Source organism: Arachis hypogaea, chromosome 2 (assembly GCF_003086295.3).
Source record: "Arachis hypogaea cultivar Tifrunner chromosome 2, arahy.Tifrunner.gnm2.J5K5, whole genome shotgun sequence".
Classification (NCBI taxonomy): domain Eukaryota; kingdom Viridiplantae; phylum Streptophyta; class Magnoliopsida; order Fabales; family Fabaceae; genus Arachis; species Arachis hypogaea.
The window spans coordinates 46,124,691-46,132,476 of NC_092037.1; the positions used below are offsets into that span (position 1 = coordinate 46,124,691).

Consider the following 7,786-nt stretch of genomic DNA (forward strand, 5'->3'; position numbering starts at 1 on the left):
AATATATGGAATATAAGTTCAGTCTGAGAAGGGAAAACTCCAATATAGAGGTGAAAATTGGAGAGAACATCCTACGAAAAGTTAAAAGTTTTAAGTATCTTGGGTGCATCATACAGGATAATAGAGAGATTGAACATGATGTAAATCATAGGATCCAAGCAGGTTGGTCAAAATGGCGGAGTGCATCTGGTTTTATATGCGACAAAAAAGTGCCTTTAAAACTTAAAGGTAAATTCTATCGCACCGCTATAAGACCGGCTATGCTGTATGGTACGGAGTGTTGGGCGGCTAAAGGGGAGCACGAACATAAGCTGAGTGTGGCAGAGATGAAGATGTTGAGATGGATGAGTGGTCATACGCGATTAGATAAAATAAGGAATGAAGATATAAGGGAGAGAGTTGGAGTAGCACCCATTGTGGAAAAGATGGTTGAATCGCGTCTCAGGTGGTTTGGACATGTGAGAAGAAGACCGATAGAACATCCAGTCAGGAGGGTGGATGAGATGGAAGATGGACAAAGGGCGAAAGGCAGAGGAAGACCTAAAAAGACCATCCATGAGGTGGTCAAACGAGATCTACATGTAAACGGTATCTCTGTAGATATGATACATAACAGAGCACAATGACGTCGTTTGATTCATGTAGCCGACCTCACTTAATGGGACAAGGCTTTGTTGTTGTTTGTTTGTGTTATTACTAATGTCATTTATATTAATAACTTATATATTTAAGTTTATATATATTATTACTTGTGTTTTAATATATTTAATTTTTATAATTTGAACCACTGATTTAGCAGTACTAAAATTTGACACCCAATCCCCCACTTTTGACACCTAATCACCAATAACCCATTAATAATCTTTCAGTCATGCATGACATGAGTTCATTTTGGAAAAAAGAAAAGAAAGAGAACCGAGAGAGAGAGAGAACGTGAACTCCATGCTAACCTTTTTCGGAGTTTCGTAACTCCGATAAAAAATTTCAATAATGATAACTTGTTTGGTCAATTTAATTATCCAATTATCACATTATCAGCTTCAAGGACCAGTCCCATTTTGCTTTCATCTGTCTTTGAAATCTCTGTGGACCCTTCCCAGTTTGAACATGGTGATCACTGAAATGTGGCCTCTGAAATGACAATTGGGATTGAAGCTTATCCATATTTTAGAAAAGATAAAAAATAAAATAGAAATATTAATCTAGTTGTATTCTATAATGTGATGGTAACAATGTATGATAATGAATTATTTGGCTTATGTTTGTGCAATTGCCTTTGATAAAGAAATATTATGACAATAATCATAATCAATTGGACACCAAAAAAAAAAATCATAATCAAGTGTATAATTATCAATCGTGAGAATAATATTTTTAAATAGATTTATGTGGTGTTAATTTCTATTTCTTAAGTATTATGTGTCAAGCATTTAACAAATTCAGGAAATATTATTTTGCAATGATCATTGAATTGGAAGAATATGGGAACAACAGATTAACAAACAATTTTATTCTGTCTTGCAGAGACCATGAACCTCATTTGTTGTAGAAGGATCTAGTAACAAATTGGCTAAAACTGTTTCAATAGAAATGACTCAAGGACAAATAAGGAACTATAGTCTCTATCGAAAGCAGATAGTCTGATGATATATATGAACTGAAGCTTGAAAATGCTACTGATGAATAAACTTGATTTCATTCATATTTGAGCACAAGCTAAATTTGTTTAAATAATATCTTGTCATGAATTTCTCATTTATCAAATGATTGATATAAGGAAGAAATCAAAATATAAAATCTCAAAAAGAAAGTGCTTCTGTACAAGTTACTCTCAACTAATCTATTCTCCATTAGCATGATTTATAGCCTAGTCAAGTGAGAAGTGAGGTTTAAGAACTCATCCTCCTCGCATGGAATTGTGAGACCGCCATTCGGATGATCATAGCCGAATTCTTCTTCTGCTTGGTTTAGCAAGTCTTGAAACAAAGGTTGGTTCAAGTATGATATAGGAATTAAAAACCTCTTCATTTTATCTCCAACATAAACTGCAAGATAGCCTTTTGGGACATCATTGCTCTTTGTTGCTTTTCTAATACCTGGTATGCGGAAAGCCATTGTCTTTTTAGGAGTAAGAAATATTTGAGTTTTTCTAAAACTTGTAATACTTGAGGATATGTGAATGATTGGTGTTGCTTCAGAACACAAGAAGTGGTGTATATATAGTTGCTAGGATCTTCAAACCAATTTCCTGAAGAGAGAATCATGAATAAGATAGGGTCTACCAATTGACAATGTATTATGCATCACAAGAAATCACATGATACTGTCTTGAATGTGTTAGGAAGTTCATTGAGAGTGCATACCCCACTTCTTCATATAATTGCCAACAGATTAGCCTCTTACCTTACATAATGCTTCTTTCATGCATTATATTACAGCTACTCCATTAGTTAGTAGACATGCTTTAGACATCTCTCTTGTTTATTCAAATTGAGATTGCTTCTAAGAATGAAATTGTAAGCCTTGACTATGACCTTATCCATTAGCTTTGAAACTATTGGTAGTGAGCCAGTATGAACCTCAGCTTTTTCTAGTACACCAGATTATAAGCAGTGCCAACTGGAATTTGAAACCATGGGGAAACATGTTCCAATTACACTTCCTCTTGCATATATATGGTGTACCTAGCATTTGATTGCAAGTGGCTGCTTTATTAGCCATTCCTTTACAAGGTGGGGTATACTTTCTCAAAAACTGCTTAATCCTTGATAGAGGCCTCTAAGACAGTACCATGTGATCTCTCATGTAGTGATGTGTATGCATTCCTATCATTTTCAAAAATCTTTTATCTTAGAAATAGTTTTCCAAAGAATCTTAAAATCTATAAATACACTTGCTCTTGCCTTCAAAAACAACACAACTCATTGGCAATCTTAAGTGTCAAACACTTAAAAACACATTCTTCTTAAACTTGGGAACTTCTCCTTGCTGTTATTCTTACATACATCTTTAAAAAAAATGGGTTTCCGTTTACCTGTTATTCGAAGGACATCATCATTCTCAGCTAGCCAAGCAACTTCTAAATCTGTGGAAGTCCCAAAGGGGCATTTAGCAGTGTATGTCGGAGAGAAACAGAAGCGGTTTGTGATCCCCATTTCACACCTGAACCAACCTTCAATCCAAGTCTTGTTGAGCCAAGCAGAGGAAGAGTTCGGATATGATCATCCTATGGGAGGTCTAACAATTCCTTGCACTGAAGATGTCTTCCAACAAATCACTTCTCGCTTGGATTGACGATGAATCTCACACTGCAGGAGACTGACATAGATTAGTATACACATTTTGAAGAATAGGCAACTTGTAATTACACATTTTTTTAAGTAAATGAAAGAAGAATGACCATTACTATGACAAGTTCAAAGTGTTTCCTCTGTTTTTTTTTTTTTTTTTTGGTTTTATCTTCTCTCTACAAACAGAACAACATGCAGTATCTAGTATTAAGCTGCCTGGTGTAAGAAAAACCATACTTCATTATTCATTTGTTCTCATAGATTGCACTAATTCAAAGTATATGAAATTATAATATTTTAAATAAAAGAATATGCATGGAAAACAATTGCTAAAGAAATTTCTTACACGGGATGTATAGCTCATTTATTTATATATGTCTGTTCTCTTATTTCTTCATTGAAGTTTTATCCATGCCTTAATATTTTCAAAAAGCATGTTATGTGTTGCACTTTACTGATTTATGTGCTATTTTCGTCGGCTAACAGAAGTTTTACTTGATAAATTTTATATTTATTAGGCTAACAGGGGATTTAGACTTTGTGATTTTAGTGAGGTTCAACCAAAAAAAACTATTCACATGGTTCCTGCTTTCTGTAGAGAATATACTAATGAAACCATATTTCATGCCCTCCAAGTGCAGAAGAAGTTGGGATATAGTCACAAAATGTGGTCCTCTCTTGGCATCCTATCCCTTTATTTAAGAGATTATGTAATATCTGCAACATAAGAAGTAATCCATTAATTCAGCTTTGTATTTAACCATTTATTAGCTTCTCAGCTGTCTCTTCCTAAAGGTGGCATCAGTGTTTGGCAAGAAGTCTCAAATTTCAAGTAACCTTTCATAAACACAAGGAAGACAATACCGTGTGGCCTCTCATTAGACTTTTGGTGGTCTTGGATTTATTAACTGCTTTTGAAATGTTGAAATTGATTTCCAGTTATATGGTTAAATAAAATAAATTGGATTCAAATTTGGATAATTAAATGCTCCCTTTTCACTTTATTTTTCTTTTTTGAATTCTGAATTCTGAATTCAATATTGCTTTTTTTATGGTTTTATAACCACAAGAAAATTGCTCAAGTTTGTGACATTCAATCATGGAATGTCTCAAGCTTGGAATGCCTTTTCCTTTGCTTTTAATATAAGAAAACTGTGAGTTCTTAACAGATTTTCAATTGTACTTTCAAACAGCTATTCGAAATTCTAATTTAAATGAAATGAATCATCAACTTCAGTCAATGTCTTCAAATCAACGTTGAATTTAATTTTGACTTGCTGCATAAATATATAAGAGATCATTCAGCTTCAACAAAAGCCAAAAATAAAAAGTATAGAAAGAAGTTAACAAATGAGATGCAATAACTTTCTCTCATTCATTCATTTTTACACTTTCAAAGGAATGATACAATGAAGAGACCAAAATGGACAATCTTCAAAACAAAAAGAAAGAGCCTTCTGTACAAATTTGTCTCAGCTAATCTATCTCAGTCTCTAGGACCCAATTTACTGCCCACTTATTTGACAAGTGAGGTTCAGGAATGTATCCTCGCTGCAAGGAATAGTGAGACCGCCAGTTGGGTGATCATAACCGAATTCTTCTTCTGATTGGCTTAGTAACTCCTGAAATGAAGGTTGGTTCAAGTAACATACAGGAATCACAAACCGCCCATCTTATCTCCCATATAGACTGCAAGATAGCCTTTTGGAACATTAGTCCCTTTTGATGCAGAAAGTGAAGCCTTTCTAATACTTGGAATGCGAAAAGCCATTGTTATTGAAGATTTTGTTTGAGAGAAGTATGTGAGTTCTAATACTTGAGGAGATGCAACTGATTTGTGTTGGTTGAGAACACAAGAAGTAATGTATATATAGCTGCTATCCTGAAGACATAATTTTAATGAAGCTGTAAATTGGGGTCTACAAAGTTAGAAATGATCACAAGATCACATGTACTGTCTTGGATATCTCTATCAAACGTTAGGTCTCTATCTATCCACTTGTACTTGTGCTAAAGCTACTCCATCAAACATGTTTCTTCAGATAGACATTTATAGCTCTGAAACACTGTTATGAGGCCAGAAGAGAACCAAAAGTTGGTCTCACAAGCCAATATGGACCTCAACTTTTGAGGTACACCAGATTATAAACAAAACTCCGTGGTATTTGCAAACCATGGGCAATTAGATTTTCTCTTGCATACATGAGTTACAATTTTTTGGCCTACCCTCTATAATGAGGACAATAGCATGTGATCTCTTACATGCCTTTGTCTCCTAATATGTCCCATCTGATTGCTTTCCTCCACCAATCATTCAAGTAGCTACATGTTTATAACATATCCTTCCATCTATATTAATATTCATGGTTGCAAGCATTTAGGACCAACACAATTCATTCACATCCTCAAGCAATAAGAAACTAAAAAGCTTGTATCTTATTTACAAGTCATTTCTAAGACTTGTCATTCATCAACACATACAAAAATGGGTTTTCGTTTAGCTGGTAGCAGAAGAAAGATATCATTTAATTCAAACCAAGCATCTTCAAAGGCTTTGGAGGTCCCAAAAGGCTATCTTGCTGTCTATGTTGGAGAGAATATGAAGCGTTCCTGATTCCCATTTCGTATTTGAACCAGACATCATTTCAAGAATTACTAAGCCAAGCAGAAGAAGAATTCGGATATGATCATCCAATGGGTGGTCTCACTATTCCATGCAGTGAGGAAACCTTCTTGGACCTCACTTCTTGCTTCAACTGACTATATGTAATTCCAAAGGAGACTGAGATAGATTAGTTGAGACACAATTTTGTAGTGGAAACTAGTAGCTATCATCTTAGTGAGATGTCAAGGATGTAAATATATATCAGATTTTTTTTTGCAATTTCAATGAATTTATAAACTTCGTCACTAATTACTTATAGATTCAATTTACTTGGTATATTCTCTTCAATTATGTTTATTCCTTTGTTGTGTTCCTACTACTGTGGTATTAAAAAAATGTCTTATTAACTTATAATGGAATGCTGCAGAATTTTACTTTCTAAAGCACATAAGCACTCCACCATGAGAGAAGCATATGGTTAAATTTCATAAATTGGATTCAAGTGTGGATTTCGGATATTCAATGTTACCTGCATTTTGAGTTATCGTCATTTGTTTTAGATACACTAAGTTATTTCTCTAGAATACTATGAAAGTAGTGTCATTGATGAAATCCAAATTCTATCATTCTCTGCTGCAACTTCTTCCAGCCATCTAACTAAAATTGTTGAAAAGTAACTCTTGATTGGTTAAGCCTTTGATTGAATACACATTGATGCAGAGCAAATAAGCAAATCATTGGAGTTCTTGAAATTCTATCAACATAAGGGATAGATTTTATCAGACAACCCTCAGAGCTACTCTCTGACTCTCTTCTTCTTCTTCTTTTAATTTTTAAAACAACAGCATGGAAGTGCTTCTTCTTCCTTTACTTTTAATATAAGAAAACTTAGTCCTGCCCTAAACAGATTTACAATAGTGATTTCAAACCACTGTTAAGAAACTGTAACTTAAATGTTTGAATGAAATGAATCATCAACTTCTGCAAACATAGTTTAAGTTTTTACCAGGAACTTAGATCTGATATTTTTGCATAAATAACAGATAATACAGAATAAAACAAAAGCCAAAAGGTAGTTTTAACAATGAGATGCAATAACTTTCTCATTCATATAACAAAAGCCAAAATGGAAAATCTTTCAAAGTAAAAAATTAGGAGCCTTCTGTACAATTGTCTCAACTAATCTATGTCAATCTCTGTTAGTTGTTTATTGGCCACCCAATTGAGAAGTGAGATTTAAGAACTCATCCTCACCGCATGGAATTGTCAGACCACAAGTTGGATGATCATATCCGAATTCTTCTTCTGCTTGGTTTAGTAATCCTTGAAATGAAGGCTGGTTCAAGTAACATACAGGAATCACAAACCGCCTCATCTTATCTCCTACATAGACTGCAAGATAGCCTTTTGGAATATTAGTCCCTTTTGATGCAGAAAGTGATGCCTTTCCAATACCTAGAATGCGGAATGCCATTGTTTCTTCTTGTTCTTCAAAAGAAAAAGAAATAGATTGTTCTTGATGGATTTGATTGAGAGAAATATGTTAGTACTGATACTTGAGGAGATGCAATTGATTTGTGTTGTTTGAGAACACAAGAAGAAGTGTATATATAGTTGCCATCCTGAAGAAATAATTCAGATGAAGCTGTAAAATGGGCTCTACAAAGTGAAATGATCACAAGAGATCACATGGTATTGTCTTGGAGGTCTCTTTCAGGGACTTGAAAGTTAAGTGAGAGTTCATACATCATACCCACCTTCCGACAGAATTGCCAAGAGATTATGCATGTCAAATCAAAGACATCTACATTAATGCTTGTTCAAGCATTGTAATTATACTAAAGATACTGAATCAGACATGCTATAGACATATCTCATGTTTCTTCAGATA

The 7,786-nt window shown here is 34.2% G+C and overlaps 1 long non-coding RNA gene across 1 annotated transcript; it reads right to left on the reverse strand.

The window, feature by feature from the left end:
* Positions 1-1,674: 1,674 nt before the first annotated feature.
* Positions 1,675-3,312, reverse strand: LOC112743756 (uncharacterized). Its single transcript, XR_003172314.2, has 2 exons — positions 3,035-3,312; positions 1,675-2,248 (listed from the first exon to the last, which is right to left on the reverse strand). It is a non-coding gene; the product is annotated as an uncharacterized lncRNA (long non-coding RNA).
* Between the last annotated feature and the right edge of the window lie 4,474 nt (positions 3,313-7,786).